Raw genomic sequence first — 15,681 nt, forward strand, 5'->3', positions numbered from 1 at the left:
CAAGACCCAAAACCCTTCAGACCTGCCCCAGAAAGCTGCCGTGACTCCACGACACAGCCCCAGGTGACACAGCGTGGGCTGAGCCTGTGCTGTCACCTCTGCGAGTGGATCAGTCCCACAGGGCAACTTTAAACTCTGACACCTTCCTTAAAACATCTGCAGTGCCGGGAGCCCAGCAGAGCACAGACAGGGGCTGTGATGCTCATGGCCGTGAGCGTGTTCGCCCCAGGGCCACCTGGCCAGGAAAAACCCACATGGTGAAGGTTAAAACCTTGGTCTCACTGGTGCTGGTCCTGTAGAGGGAGTAAAGGGATTTCAGGACACTTGGGTCAGACCAAACTCCATAAAGGAAGTTATTTTGGTTTACAGTGACCCACAGCTGTTGTTCAACTCAAAACAAGCAAGGTTGTTTCATTCCTGATTAATAAATACATGTAGAAAATTATCCTCTCTCTTTAGGTCAACTGAAAGTGAAAATACCATTCCAAAATGAGTCACTTTTCAACAATTCCCTCTTTCTCTTCATCTGTGAAAAGACTACACAGCAGAACTGACCTTATCCTGGTCTCAAACTTCATCTTTCACTGATGTGCCAAAATCCTCATCAAAGATATTCTCATGGGCTTCCCCAGGTCAGAGCCTCCCAGGGTCAGCAGCCATGTCCCCTGGGGCGGTGGGATGTGGCACCCGCTCCGTGGGAGCACACGGGGCTGCATCAGGATGCGGGGGACAGCCCAGGAACCAGCAGCACCTGCACATCCCCATTAGCACTGTCCTCACTGACAACTGGGATGCAATTCCCATCATTGCACTCTGAGGACAGCTTAGATCCCAGCCAAGCAACCCATTCTATTCAGCACGGGCTTAAATTCAAGCGTATTAAAGACACACCTCAAGTCAAGTACGAGCTGTGTGCTGTAGAGAACAGCAGCAGATTTAAGTGTGTGCTTTGCACAGCCCTGAACCAGAGTCGTGGTGTTCAGAATTCAATCCCTTATGTTGGGAAATGCCATTTTCCATAAAACCAGGAGTCTGCGGACCAGTGAGTTTCACAGTGGGATTTAAGAGTCAGTGGGTGCCAGTGCAGTGCCCACAGTGCACACCCAGCTCCAAACCCCGACGGACACCCCAGGAATTTGGTGACCTGCCAGGCAGAAGTCCCACATCTCAGCCATTGTCTTACCTTGCAGCATGGCAGAGGTGGTGTAGTAGTTAAACGGGACCTTCTTCACCACATAGGCGTCTGCATCCAGTGAGCAGAGCTTGTCCCCCACCAGCACAGACTTCCCCGTGCCGGCGTTGCCCACCAGCATCACGGGGCGCCGGCGCTCCAGGAGCCTGTCCATGAAGTACCGCACACGGACCGTCTCGGTGGTGGGCACCAGGCAAGCCTGAGAGGGGCAAAACGAGCAGGTAAGTGTACCCATCTGTGGCACCACCCCACTGCCATGTTCTGAGGAGACATCAAACTGGGAGAGCCAGGAATGAGTGCGGTGACCTGAGTTTCTAGATGGCGCTAGGAAGGGAACAATACACTGCTACCAACCATTCAAGTCAAACTATCTGTACAGACGAAACAATGACAGCGGGATGCTGAGAGCAACATCTGGATCTCCCCGCAAACACACATTTTGCTAAAATGGTAACAATTTTTACAAGTCATCTGCTCACTGTGGCACCTCTAAAAGGAAAGAAAGGCATAGCTGGCAAACGCAATTCACTACCTGCAGCAACTCTCATTTTTCGTCCAAATCATATAAACAACCCTATTTTCAGCCACGCAGAATGACGAGATGGTGTCTCAGGGACTTTGTCACTACGTTGTCCCACATCCTGCTTCTCTCTGCAGGCCAAACGCACCTCCATCCCGCACCCTGGGCACACCAGCCCTGGCTCATAGGTGTCTCTGAGCCTGCGCCTCATGTACATCACTCAGCTCTGGAAGATGGATGGAGGATGAGTCTTCACAGTCAAAGTACAGTAAAGAAAGATGGGTAATTGAGTTGTACTTCATAAAGAATGTGTCAAGGGTTTTGATTGTGGGGTGACAATACAACCATGGCAGATGTGTTGTTAGCCCCCTCTCCCCCACCTTCAGCCCCTCTCTCTCCCCCACTCCCACTCAGGACAGGTGATTGGGAGGGAAAGAAGGATAGATAGAAGAGAATTGGAAAAATTAAAGATGTTTTACTAATGCTACTAATAAGAATAGAGAAAATAATACAAAATATACAAAACCAATCTTGAAAGCCCCAGCAACTGCAGAGCTGGCACCTGAAGTCCTGGACTGGACTGTGCAGCCAACCGGAGCTGGATTCAGTCTGTCATGAGGCCTCAGTTCGCAGGGACGACCAGCAAGGTCCTCTCCTAATCTCGGCCATAAGCAAAATGGACGAGATCCTCGTGATCTCCCACTTTTACATGAAGTATTCACGTGAATGGGATGTTATACTCTGTTTGTCAGTTTCTTGGTCACCTGTTTCTCATTGCCCCTCTCGCGAGATGCGAATCTGTCCTTATCAATAACCTCACATTCCATTGCTATGTTTACCAAAACATGGATCTGGTTCTCCAGGAAAACGCAGCTGATATGAAGGTTTTACCTGACAGGCAAATTCACTAAAAGAGAAACTTGTTTTTAACAAAACCAGGACGGAATGCCATTCTTATTATGAAGTGCTTGACCTCGAAGGAGACTTCAATTGAAATGCCTGCATACAGTCACTAAAATGCATGTGCTCTTCCCAGACAAAACACGTGCAAGGTTCACATACCTGTAAGGGCATTTCTGGATCAAATTCAAACTGAGGAATAAGTTTAGACCAAGGTTCAAACTTCTTCGTTTCTGGATCAATGTAGAAGTCAAAGACTGTGCCCTGAGAGGGAAACTTGATAGTCTTGAATTCTGCCACCCACCACTTGCTGAACTCCACTCTGTAGTCCACAAGCTATAAGACAAAAAGTGGAGAAAATACACTAATCTGGATCAATTAATTAGTAATGGAGAATGTTATCTATCCCAGTCCACCAGAGCGGGATTAGTCCTTAAAATATATTCCACAGCATAAAGTTCTTATCATTTTTCCTGCTATTAAGCCTAATTTTTCATTTTCTTCATTTCTGCTCATCAGTCCTATTTATTCATCTAAATAATTCATCCTCTGTGTTGATCACTCTTGGTATGTCTGAGACTAGACAGATGGATCAATTTGAAAAAGAGAAATACGTGCCTATGACTAAACAGACCACTTGATTGATTCTTGGTGCCTACTTCTTCCAACAGACAAGGACACAACATCCGTCTACATCTGTGCTCATGGTCAGTCACAGCATGCATACCAAAGCCTTTCCTCATCAATCACACCACTCTATTCAGAGTGAGTTGTTGTCTTCTGGCTTCTTTTCAAGCCACAACGTTTCAGACAAGCAGGACTGCAGACACCAGCGTACCAAAGCAGCAGCGAGGGTCTGCCCCTTTGACCCCGCCGTGATTCTGCGCTGCCACATTCCCCTCAAAGCACCCGTTTCCTTGCTTTTCCCCATTGTATCTTTCTACACATGGAGATTTTGGAGCATCTGAATTTTTTCAACTGGGGTGACAGTTTTGCTTTAGATGCTGGGTCAGGACTCACAAAATGTGCTTAGTCCCCTCCTCTGCCCTAGGTCTCCTGTATGACATTGGGCCAGCCATTCTGCCCAAACACCTTCCCATGTGGACAATGGGAACTGGAGAGAGGTGGAGGGGAGGAGGAGAGGAAAATTGCTGTGAGAAAGATGTTTGTGAAATACCGGACGCATCATTTAGCCCGTTTTAACAGCACAGTTTGTTCCTGGGGTGTCTGCGGGTCTCTCCTCCCCATAGCCATACAATGTGGGGTCACCAACACATTGTCCATAGGCTGCTCGGCCTCCATAAGGAAACCTGGGTTTGTTGCTGAACTGAACCAAGTGTCCTCCATAAAGCCTCCTGAGCCACAGTCCCTCAAAAGACCAGTGGATTTGAAAAACACATTAATAGTATCCACGATTTTGCAGACTCATGCTATTCAGAGAGGCAGAATCCCTGTAATTCTCCGTTCTCCTGTTGTTATAACTCCTCAGCAGCGGCAGCAGAGTAGCCCGCAGTGGAGCGGGACGTGCGTGGCTGCTAAAAGCTTTCCCACAAGGGTGCCCTTACCCGCACAGCCAAACCGCCTGCAAGCGCGCTGTGCCGCGCTGCCCGCCCTCCCTGACCCCGCGGTTAAATGGAGCCACTCCAGCCCCAGCTCTATTGCCAGAACGGTGTGGAATTCAAACCACTTCCTTAATAAAAACCCCATATGGATTACCGCTAATTTCAGAGCCAGGAAATGGCAAATCTATCATCTGTTTTTATACAGGGGCCCCGCTACCCACCAACAAGCACCGAGTAGTGGGAAGCCTCCCAGACTGTTTCTCCTGACATTTCGGCCGCGAAAGGTCAGCGCGAAGGGCACCTTCGGTGGAAAGCAATAAACAGATTTTATATTGGATCATTTTTCATCAGGCTCCCCATTGCTCGGACTGCTGTATCCTCGCACTCTCAGCTCTGACATTTACAGAGCATCGCGGGCAGTAACGCACAGCCAGGCTCCCGGCGGAGCCTCCCGGAGGGTCGCTGTGCCTGCAGCTGCTCCTGCAGCCCACCCAGAGCCACTACCGCAGGCAGGAGCCCGGCCTGATGCACCCGAGACTGACTGTGCGGCATGGGGAACACAGCGGCCAGCTGCCACAGCACCGCACACCAGCATACTTGCGCTTGTACTGCTGAAGCAAAGACAAGTAGTGCTTCCCAGGCTTTATTGTGTTTTGTTTTGTTTCTTTAAGTCATCCTAGACTGGCAACACTAAGGCTGAGTATTTCCCAGCTGGCACATGGGAAATGGAGGCTCCACAAGGACCAAGGAAGCTGGTCTCGCACAGCTCATTCAATGGTCACAAGGTGTGATGGCACCAAGTGAGCACCCAGCTGAGCTTGAGCTGTGTTGTTCAGCACTTCCTGAAGCATCTGATCCTTGGCATGGAGCAAATCTGAAGAGACCAGCAGACACTCTAGGTCTGGCGTTAAGGTACATGAAAACACACAAAGAGACCCCTGGGAGCACTTGAGCAGCCATCAAGAACGGCAGTGCCTCCACCCGAGCTGGGGAGGGGTGTCTGGTGTTACATTCGTGGAGAGACCTCCCGCATAGTCCAGACAACACAGAGTTTGACACAAGCCCAGCGGAGATCAGACGTGGATCTCCAAGCCCTTGACAGCAGTGCAGTGTGGGCAGACCCAGACATCAGGACTACACACTTTAGATCTGAGGATAAGGCGTCCTCTGACTAGGGGATGCAACCACCCAAGAGTAGGTGTGCCCCTGTGGCCACGAAAGTCAATGGCACCTGGGGTGCGTTAGGAAAAGTATGACCAGCAGGTCAAGGGAGGTTGTTCCTCCGGCTCTGCTCTGCCCTGGTGACAAAACACCGGCTGGTTTGTGTTATGTAGCACGTCTACCTGTGCAGTCAGAAGGCTGAAAGACTGCTCCACTGATACATCCATCTGATAAATCAGTCTTAATTTGATCACATTATGCACATCCACAGGCTTCTATAAGTTAACCTTATGTTTCTCCCCAGTGAAATGCATCTGCATAAGCAAACATCCCTCCACCTTTACCACTGACCCCTCAGCTGTTCTCCGGTGGTGTTACACCCTGGATAACGAGGCCTTTCGTAAAAGGAATTGTTGTGTTTCTAGTTTATTATCACCTATATGAGAGCCCCAGGAAAACAGCATTACTGGCATAGCACTATGTTTCAGAAAGTATGAAGAAATCAAAACAACACAAAACCACACAAACAAACTGTGTGAAAGATGCTGAAGAGGCATCTTCCGTCTTACCTGATCTCGAAACATTGATCCACCAAAGGCCCAGACGGCAGCAAAGACAAAGTAAAGTTCATAAAGCTCCTTGGGACAGTCAGGAGGTGTGTTCTCCTCTGCCAGGAGACATTCAAGGAGGTAGCACAACATCTGAACCATACTCTGTTCAGGAATGGGAATAATCTTCTTAAATCTAAGGGATGGAAATTAGAAAGCAATACGTCCATCACAACCCAGGAAGACTAGAAATGCTCTTTCAGAATACTGGCATTCTGCTTGTCAGCGGTACGTGTCCTATTCCCAGGTACAATAAAGAGAACACCCATTCTCACACTCAGACCCGCTGGCACCAGCACATATACAAGTAATAACAATAATCAGAAGTTTCAAGCATTTTAAAACTTTGATCTTCTTGAAAGAAGCAGAATGGAAGACTTGCTAAAGGCAATGATTTCCTGCGAGCACGATGAGTTCAAAAGCGGTCAAATAGAGGAGTAATAAAATAAACCCTTTCATCTTGCCATTTTACATTCATTTAAGCTACACTTACAGAATTCCAAACTAATATTGTAGCTGCACTGAAGTCCTCCATAAAGTAATTATAGCTATTTGAAAGGTTGGTTCTACGATTTCTGAATTAAGCAAGCTACCAAAACACTCAGCTCAGGGTTGCCTGCAGCTAATCCCGTGGATTTCACGCTCTGAGACAATGTTCAGCAAACAGAATGGGAAACGTCCGATTGACTTTGCTACCAACAGTCAAAACCAACTTGGTCCCACAGAGAGAAGTTCCCTAGCACAATGTTTAAGTCCTGATTCCAGACCCTTCTGACACATCCCCCTTTTGGCTGACATCTCCCATGCTCACTGATTTTTCTTTTGTTTTTAAAGGAAAGTGCAACTATAGGAAGCAAGTAGAGGATGGGAGATGCTCCCTTAAGTTTTCTGGGACTCTACTTTGGCCAGTCCTCACCACAGTATGAGAAAGAGAATGGTTTCACATGATGATAAGCAAGAACCACATGACTTCCCTGTGGACACTGCTTTAAAGCCAAATCAAGCCAAGAAGCACTAGGACCCTTCCAAATACCCAAGTTCTTAATGAAAAATAACTTGTGGAGTGGGCTCAGGTCTAGCCTGACACATCAGGAGGCTGAAAAGCTTTCTCTTTGGGATCTGCCGGAATTATTTTCCAAGAGATAGAGAGTTGATACAGGAAATACAATAAAAATCAAATCAAAATCAGATGAAAACCAGATCTGACCAACACGATACAGGCAGGAGCGTCACTTTGCCCACCTCGCCCTGCTGGTTCTCTGAGCTTAAGCCAATGATGCTCAGGGCTTCCAGGGGCAAGGAGGATCATGTGCAGCACAACCCAGCGCAGCACAGCTGGGCTGGACAGTGGCAGGTGTCCCCATGCCCTCACCACGGGTGACACAATCACTCATCAGATGGTACCTTGTTCTGAGGGTGTCCAGGCAAATGGGCAGGTACTTATCAAACAAAATGGTCAGGTTGGCTCTTTCGGACTGGATCTCTCGCCTGTCGATCCAGCTGCTCACTGGAGGATTCCAGCCCAGATCCGACGGGTTGATGTACAGGATCCCTTTAGGCCCAGGGTAAGAGAGAACATATAGTAAAGACATAGCAGAAACTGTTCCTTTCTTCCAGCAGAGTTTACCAGGTACTTTCACACAACTAAAACCCTATCAAATATGACGGGACGTCCCATTACCTGCCCCCTTTTCCTGCCCCACTGCAGAGTAGAAACATGAACAGTGAAGAAACTTCACCCTTGAAACCACGGCGCTTTTCATGACCTTGCCCTAAATTCAGAACATTGTCTTGTCTGAGCAGTTTCATTGCTCTGGGCCCCATTTCCCCATGTGTAAAACTAGGGGACACCTCCATTCCCTTCTCCCATACTTCATGCACTTCTTCAGAAGATCAAGAACTCTTTGAGACAGATACTGTCCTTCTCCTCATAAAGTCCATCCAAAGGGCTTTGCACAACAGGAGCACTCAGCAACGCTGAAGCCATGATCACCCACCAACAGTCAGAGTGCTCTGGGTAAATCTCCAGGATGATGACAGCTCCACATGTGCATTTGGGGTCAGGATCCTCAGTTTGTCTGTCAGAAACCTGCCCTGTCCACCCACGGCCGCTGTGATCTCAGGTTGGGTACTTGCAACAGGAGTCAAGTTGGCCAACAGAAGACTGGTTAATGGCACTAGATCCTCCTGGGTTCACGGCAAATCCCAGTGCGGAGCTCAGGCCAGGACTCACCCGCTCGGGACACGGCTGCTGGGGTGGCTGTGCGCAGGTGGCTGATCTCAAACACCAACCGCATCGTTGGGTTCAGAGGGATTCTCTCATTGCTCGCCAGGGTCAGCACCTGCATTGGGCAGACAGACAGACAGAATGACATCTTCCCCAGGAACAGGAATGAAAAGCATTCAGCACTTTGCACTAAAAAGCTTGGTTGCTGCCAGCACAGTTCCTTGAGGGAATGCAGCTGATTTCCAGCAGGTAGTAGAACTGTCTTCCATGACTCAAAGGAACAGCACTCCCTTCGAGCGGCGGAAAAAGGTGTGGAATTATGACCCCACCCTATTTTTGAAGGGCCTGGAGTTACAATCAGGACATCTGTGATTATCCATGAGCCCAGTTCCAGGAAGGGAAATTACAATGAAACCATGATTTGAGCTATTTCCCCTCATGCACCATTTTCTATATGTGATATTGTTTGGTGTATCTGAAGAAACACAACCGCATTATTCTAGGAGGTGTTATTTCAGCATCTGCATTTTTAGGCTGAACCATGCCATGCAGTCAAAGAATATCTCCTTCTTTAACTTATATTCATTACCTTATTATCATCCATCACAGTATTAAGAGACTCAATCCACATTGGATCAATATCTCCATCTAGTACCATCCACTTGGGACCGTCATGCGTGATGTTGGCCAGCTCTCGCATGATTGATGAAAACAGGCCTGGGAGGGTGACAGGAAGATGGTGATGAACACTGAACTTGACACCTGCTCTAACGGTTTTCTCCAGCAACACAGTAAAAATTACTCTAATTAATGCTTTCCTCTCAAACATGCAAAACTCTATGTGCCTATACGTAAATATTACTATATCACAATACAGTTCTGGTTTGCTTTAAAGTGAAAAAAGGGTTATCAGTTATCACTACTGAAAATGATTGCAGACCTACGCACGAGCTTCATTCCCACCGAGAATCATAAGGGATAAGAAAAATGTAGAGTAGCTACTCAAAGGCAAAAGGCGGCATGAGTTATACAATGCAGAGAAAACCACCTGAATATGCCTAGGAAATCCTTATAAATATTTTTTTGTGGCTCAAAGTATATCAGGGCAATCAAGATGCATTAAACGCTCGGTCATGGCTTTAGTGAGACTGAGGGGAGAACAAGCACAGAATGACATTGAATGACAGAACAAAATGTTGGTAAAATCAAGGAGAGAGAGGATACAGAGTCTCAAGGGGAGTAAATAATGAACGTTAAGAAGACCACGAAGGCTGGGAATAGAGCAGCAGCACTGCAGAGCAAATGAAAACTCCACAAAACTATTGCTCTCCTCTGCATGTGAAAATACCTCGGGAGATGCTGGTCTTCATGAAAAAACATCAGGCAAACATTAAAAAAAAGCCTCTCTTCCAGTGAATTGTGACAAGAACTCTTTTTTTTTTCTTTTTTTCTCCAGGACAAGCTATTTCTTTGTGATCCAGATCAGGAACAGCTAGTGGCACCATCTGACTGAAGACAAAGCTTGTGCTCAGCAAATGCAGAACGGCTCACCTGGAACAGGTGTGTGATCCCGAGACTGGGTCAACAAAAATAACGCTTCAGCGCCTCTGCCTCCAGCCAGTTCCTTACGTGTTGGACACGCGCCTTGGGAACCACTCCGACATTATTAGCATCAGAAACAGTTGCTGTCTCAGGGCATCAGGGCTTCCCTCGGATACACCGCGGCAGCGGGGAGAGGAAAGCGCCTCTGTCCTGACCTTGTGCATCCACAGCACACGGCTCTCTTGGGGTTTAAAAGAAGAGTTTTGTTCTGCAAAGAACACTTTTGGGATTCCCATATGGGACCTTTTACCACCTAACATGTAGGACCTTTTCAACTTCTGATAATGTGACAGGATAAAACTGGGGAGCGGAAAAGCAGGGGCTGATCTGTAAGGGAACAGGTCACCTCTTGCTAGGCTGTGGTGAAGATTGCCTTGCTGGTCTTTGACAACATGAAACAACATTTTCAGGAATGGTTACTGCAGAAAATATCTGCCTTGAAAGCTCAGGGAGGAGTGCCACTATTTCATTTAAACCATCGCAGGCCAGAAACCACTGGACAGTCACCTGTAAAATGTCCCTCCTGCTGTTCGGTGTCACCGCTGCCCTCGATCTGCAGCCACTGCTGCAGCCAGTCTGCACAGTTCAGGCTGTACCCTGCACGTCCCTCTGCCACTTTGATTTAGGCTCCCTAATTACAATTAGAAAGAAATTAACCTGGCATTGGAGCAAAGCAGGGGGTCGGGAAGGGTCCATGGCGGGGCCAGGGGAGGTGGGTGGCAGCTCATCTGCTGCTGTGGATGATTCATGGTAATGTCTTCCCTCACCTCCCCCACACCTCCCAAACCCGCCGCACACGTAAATCGAAGCTGCCTTTATGTATCAGTCACAACCCAACATTTCCACTCCAGATTTTCTGTAATCTTCCAGCAAGTTTGAAATGTTCCTCAGGAGTAAGCAGGATCAACAGCTTGGCAAACGCTGGTGTGCTACAGAGATCGGGCAGCCATACTGAGTGGAAAAACTGACGTTAAGGCTGCTGTGCGTGCTATCAGCAATGAAAACCTGGGGATGGGACATTTTTTGGGGTCCCAGTGCACACCACAGTGCAGGAGGGACATCTCTTCCATCACTGGTCCAGCCAACTCCCAAAACCTGCCTGCCCCACTTAGGAACTGGTAAGTGTTGGTATTAATGGGCATTAAAATTATTCTTAGGGCAATAGGATCAAGTAGGCTTATGCTATATTTCCCATTTGAAGATCAAAGAGCTAAAACATCCTGTGTATCCTTTCAACAACAAACTGTCATGTGGCTGTAGGCAGCAGACAAGCACCTGGGCTCTCAGACCTGCACATGAAGAACCAGTCACCCTGCTGCTGCTCGGGAAATTCATTAAAAACACCCGTCTTTATCTACATATTTCAGACATGAAATGACATTTACCGTCTTTCCATTCTCTTGTTGCTGGGTTAATGATGCCAAAGAGCTCATCATTGGTGACTGCCTTGGGGTTGAGGTCTGTCCAGACAGGACGTCGCTTCATTATCTGGTAAGTCCTGTTCAGGGATCTCATCACCTGAGACTTGCCCGTGCCCGCGTCACCCACCACGAAGACAGAGTGCCGCACCGTCAGCAACTCCTCCAGCTGCACCACCTGAGAAAAACACTCCCAAATTTTAGACAAAGATGCCAAACTGAAGTTCAGGTCTATAAAATAGGTCCCACTGGGCCACCTCTTTAGAAAGACGTGACCCTGAGACACAAGCAGATTTGACAATTGAGTTTGGTCCAGCCACTCTAATCACAATGGGTGAAATCCTCAGCCTGCAGATAAACTTTCAGCGCTGTTTATACTTGACAACCACCACCTGATGAGGCCCTGCTCTCCAGGGGCTACACTTTCATGAGCCTACAAAAGTTGGCCCCTTTGGAAGCCCAGAGACTGATCCAGTGCTGACTTCAGGAGCAGGTGCAACTGCCTCAGACCCAGCACAGCTGACTGCCCTCCAGCGAGATCTGCCTGCAAGGACAATGCTGTGCAGAGCTCTCTTTGTAGAAGCAAAGCTGTTTGAGAAAACCCAAATGATTTGATGGCGATGTGGGTGTAGCAGAAGATCTCTTGGTCTTACTTTGAGCACAAAGTTGTCCTCAGCCTGCAGCCGGAGGTCCAGCACAGCCTGCCTCACAAACGACTCAAAATTCAGGTCACGCTTCCGAGGCACATCCAGTGCAGGGAATAGATCCCCAATCAGCCCCATAAACACCGGCACATCATCCGTCACAATCTTGGGGATGTTGAAGTCACGAAGGGAGCGCATCAGAACCTGGTCTTCGGGTCGCTCTGGGTCATCTCGCTTGAGGGAGCCAGCAACAACTAGCACTGACTTAATGGCACGCAAGCCCCAGTCGTAGTGATCCTACACCAGAGGAAGAAAAAAAAAGAGGCATGAGTTTATGCTTAGACAGTACCATGTAGGGTGAAGAACCACCATTCCCAAACTGCCAGACTAGTAAGCAATGAAAATACATCTAAATCTGTTATTTGCATTGTGGCCAGAGACCTTCTCCAGCCTGAGTGACCTGGTTTCCATCTCAGTAGGTGAGATTCCCGTCAGGGACAGTATTAAAGAGTCAAATAATTCAGCTGTTCAGACCATCACATGGGCTCACAGTTGGCAGTAAGACAGCAGCAGGATTTGCACTCCAGAGACCAAAGCAATTTGTTTCACCTAAATCATAAAGCACCTATAGCAAGGCCAGCCAGCCCCCTGCATCTGCAGGAGCCACCAAGGTGAAAGGCTTGTGAGTCCATTATGAGGCCCCAAAGACCCAAGTTTCTCCACCCTGCCCATCACAAGATGACAAGCCTGTTTGGTCTCAGAGGAGGTCCAGGAATAAGGGGTCAGTAAAGACATTGCTGAAAAAGTACCACAAAACGGCATGAGAAGAACTCTCAAGCCAACAAACAACTGTTCATATTTCTGTCCTGTTAACACCCTCCAGAGCACAGCTCGACAGCTGACTGCTCTGTGTGGGAGGCCATGGCTTCCACCAGGCCCCTCAAGGCACAGCACCAAGTTTCTGCGACAGAGCATATCCCACCCAGCCTCATGCTGGCACAGCCAAGATCAGGTTTGTATCATCAGGAATCCTGATTCAGGTCTCCTCTGGACCCAGCTTCGATCTACACAAATAATGACAAGGAAAAATCTGATTTGCTTTGCACTGACAGTAACTCTAACAAGACCTGGAACCAGCCTAAGGCTGAACTCAGAGAGGGACACCATAAACCCTTTGCAGGCAGGAGAATCAATAGGAAGAGACTGGAAAGCAAAAGGTCACTGAATACTACCCCAAACATGGTGTCATTTAAACTCACTGAAAGGTCTCCCATTAATGCAGCTGGTCAAATGCTTTTGTCCCTGCAGATGCTCCAGTAAAGCAGTCTGAAAATTTTATTGCTCCGATGATCACCAACCCTCTCCTCCCCCAGCAGCCAGTGCAAATGCAGCCATTAAATAAAAGCTGTGAAACGTTAGCCATGGAGCTGAGCAGCACAGTGCCATGTTTCTGCTGATTTTGGAGATTCATCATACCACTCAGCCACAGAATCAGGCTCACCTGCTTGGACAGGAGCTCTTTGCAGAGTTGGTAGAGAGTAATGAACTTCCTGGCTAACACCCGGGCCTCGATGAATCCCTCAGCCACCAACATAATTTCACATATCAGCTCAAAGTCTGGCACAACCATCGCACACGGCCTAAAATGACAGGTGAGGAGGCATTGCAGAACAAGTATTTCTTGACTACAGGTCTTACAGGCAGCGCATTTGCAGCTTCATCTTCTAGGCCTTCTTTTACGAGCCAGGTCACCCTCTGCCTTCCCCACGACAAGGGACAGAGCTCCTTTGCCCTGCCTGTGCGTGCCCAGACCCAGGCCTGTTGTGCAAGGCTTAAACTACCTGCGAATGCCCTGTGCAAGTGAATTCCCCAAGGACATGAGGTCGAGCCTGGATGTTCCAAAAGACAGTTTCTGCCAGGTCACAAACCCTGACCTGGACTCACCTGAAGAGAGCTTTTAAATTCTCAGGTAGCTCTGTTCGCCCTGCGTAACCAGGGTTCATGGTGATGAAAATGCCTACTGATGGTACTAAGTTGATGTCTTCTCCAAGAAAATTGAAGGATTTCTTCTTCTCCCGTATTGCATCCTGCACGCTCTTCACCTAGAAATCAAGACAGTACTATAGTATCAGCGTTCACTTATGAAAAACACATCAGACAACGGTGCTTCCTTCGTTACTCTTGGCCTCGTGACAAATGGGGCTAATCACTGTTTTATTTTTTACCGGCAGCATAAAGCTTTATACACTGTTTGGAGTACATCAGCATGGCAATATCAATTTCCCATCTCAGTCAAACTCTGGCAAAGCAGAAAAAAGAGCTGAAGAGAGTGGAAAGTCAAAATGCAAAGGAGTTGCAAGACTTCACACCTTTGCTCCATGAGACAATGATGAACGTGGGTCAGGAAGAGCAACTCAGGAGCGGGAAATGTCCCCAGCACTGCCTGCATTCACCTTGGCTTTTGACATCACCTGTGGGACACTGCTCAGCACATCTCACAGCAAAAACACCACCAGAGGCTCCACCATCTCTGAACCAGCCAGCCCAGCAGAGGTCTGATGTGTGAGAGAGACACAGGGCAGTACAGGTATCCACAACACAGCCAACACCCAAACGCACTCCCCAAAGTCTATCACAATATGGGCCCATTATTCCCTTTACCCATCTCACCTCTCCCCACACAGCGTTGCTCTTCAGGACATCCCAAAACCCTCCTGTGCCTGCTCCGTTCCCTGACCAGGCCCAGAGAAGGGGTAGCACCTCCCAATAAGCTTGGCCTCAGCTCAGTTGTAAACTGACCACTTGATATCACTTTTAAAGATTTTGGGACATCAGATGTTTGATTTAAAACCAAAACCAGAAGGCAGAAGCTGTAAAACCTCTCCTAACACCTTCACTCACTAATATTATATTGTTTTTTATATTTGCCTGATTGCAGCTTTGTTCTGCTCATTCCTCTCCTTCCGAAGAGTTCACCTCTCTGCAAACAGCACCTCAGCGAGGGGCAAATCTCTCTCTATTCACCGCTCTAACCTCACTACTGTTTGCCATCTCAAAGTAAAGCAATTAATCGAATTTTTCCCTGTAAGGAACCATATCGACATCAGCTGCATGAGTAAGACAGCCAATTAAACATCGCCATGGTAACACTCCTAATAGCAGCCAGGAGACACCATGATGGAATGACGGCCGTGCCGCTTTCTTCAGCTGCCACGCTCCAGCCAGGAGCGAGGGAACCATCAGCAGTTGAGTCATTCCTGGGCTTCTTTTGTTCAGCTTCCCTTTTTATTTCAAGATCCTCAAAGACTTTTTTTCAATGACAACTTTAAACTAGGACCTGACGGAAGAGAAATTGAGAGGGAATGATACATAAACTCTTGTACCTGCCTGGGGCTTCTCTGGGATGCCACATAAGGTACCAATTATGAGTGAAACAGATGAGAAGAATGAGGAGTTCATGGAGGGGCTAAGAACAATGTCTTTGACCGAAACATTTACAGAAGTGTAGAAACTTCTGAGCTTTATATCTTTCTATAACACTGAGCCCAAAAGGGAGTCCAGGAACAATTCAGCACCTCAATCAGATATTAGGATCCTAAAACACGCACTCAGCTGACAGTTGGATCCTGAAGAACTTGGGCACTTTGGCACCTCAGTTTTCTGCACTGAAGCCCCCCAAGGCTTCCCCTGTATAAAATAATGCCAGGTTTCCTCATGGGCTGGTAAGAGGAGGGGAAGGAGGACGCGAAGTGACAGATTATATATATAAGCACGAGAGCACAGGACTTTCTGGCACGATGGGGAGGCCAGTCTCCCTTCCAGCCCTTCTCCAGGGATGCTGCTGCGC

General features: G+C 48.0%; 1 pseudogene; it reads right to left on the bottom strand.

The window, feature by feature from the left end:
* LOC136112251 (dynein axonemal heavy chain 9-like) overlaps positions 1 to 15,681 on the bottom strand; it is a 79,875-nt pseudogene that overhangs the window by 10,509 nt on the left and 53,685 nt on the right.

The sequence above is a fragment of the Patagioenas fasciata genome, chromosome 26 (assembly GCF_037038585.1).
Source record: "Patagioenas fasciata isolate bPatFas1 chromosome 26, bPatFas1.hap1, whole genome shotgun sequence".
In the NCBI taxonomy this organism is placed as follows: Eukaryota; Metazoa; Chordata; class Aves; order Columbiformes; family Columbidae; genus Patagioenas; species Patagioenas fasciata.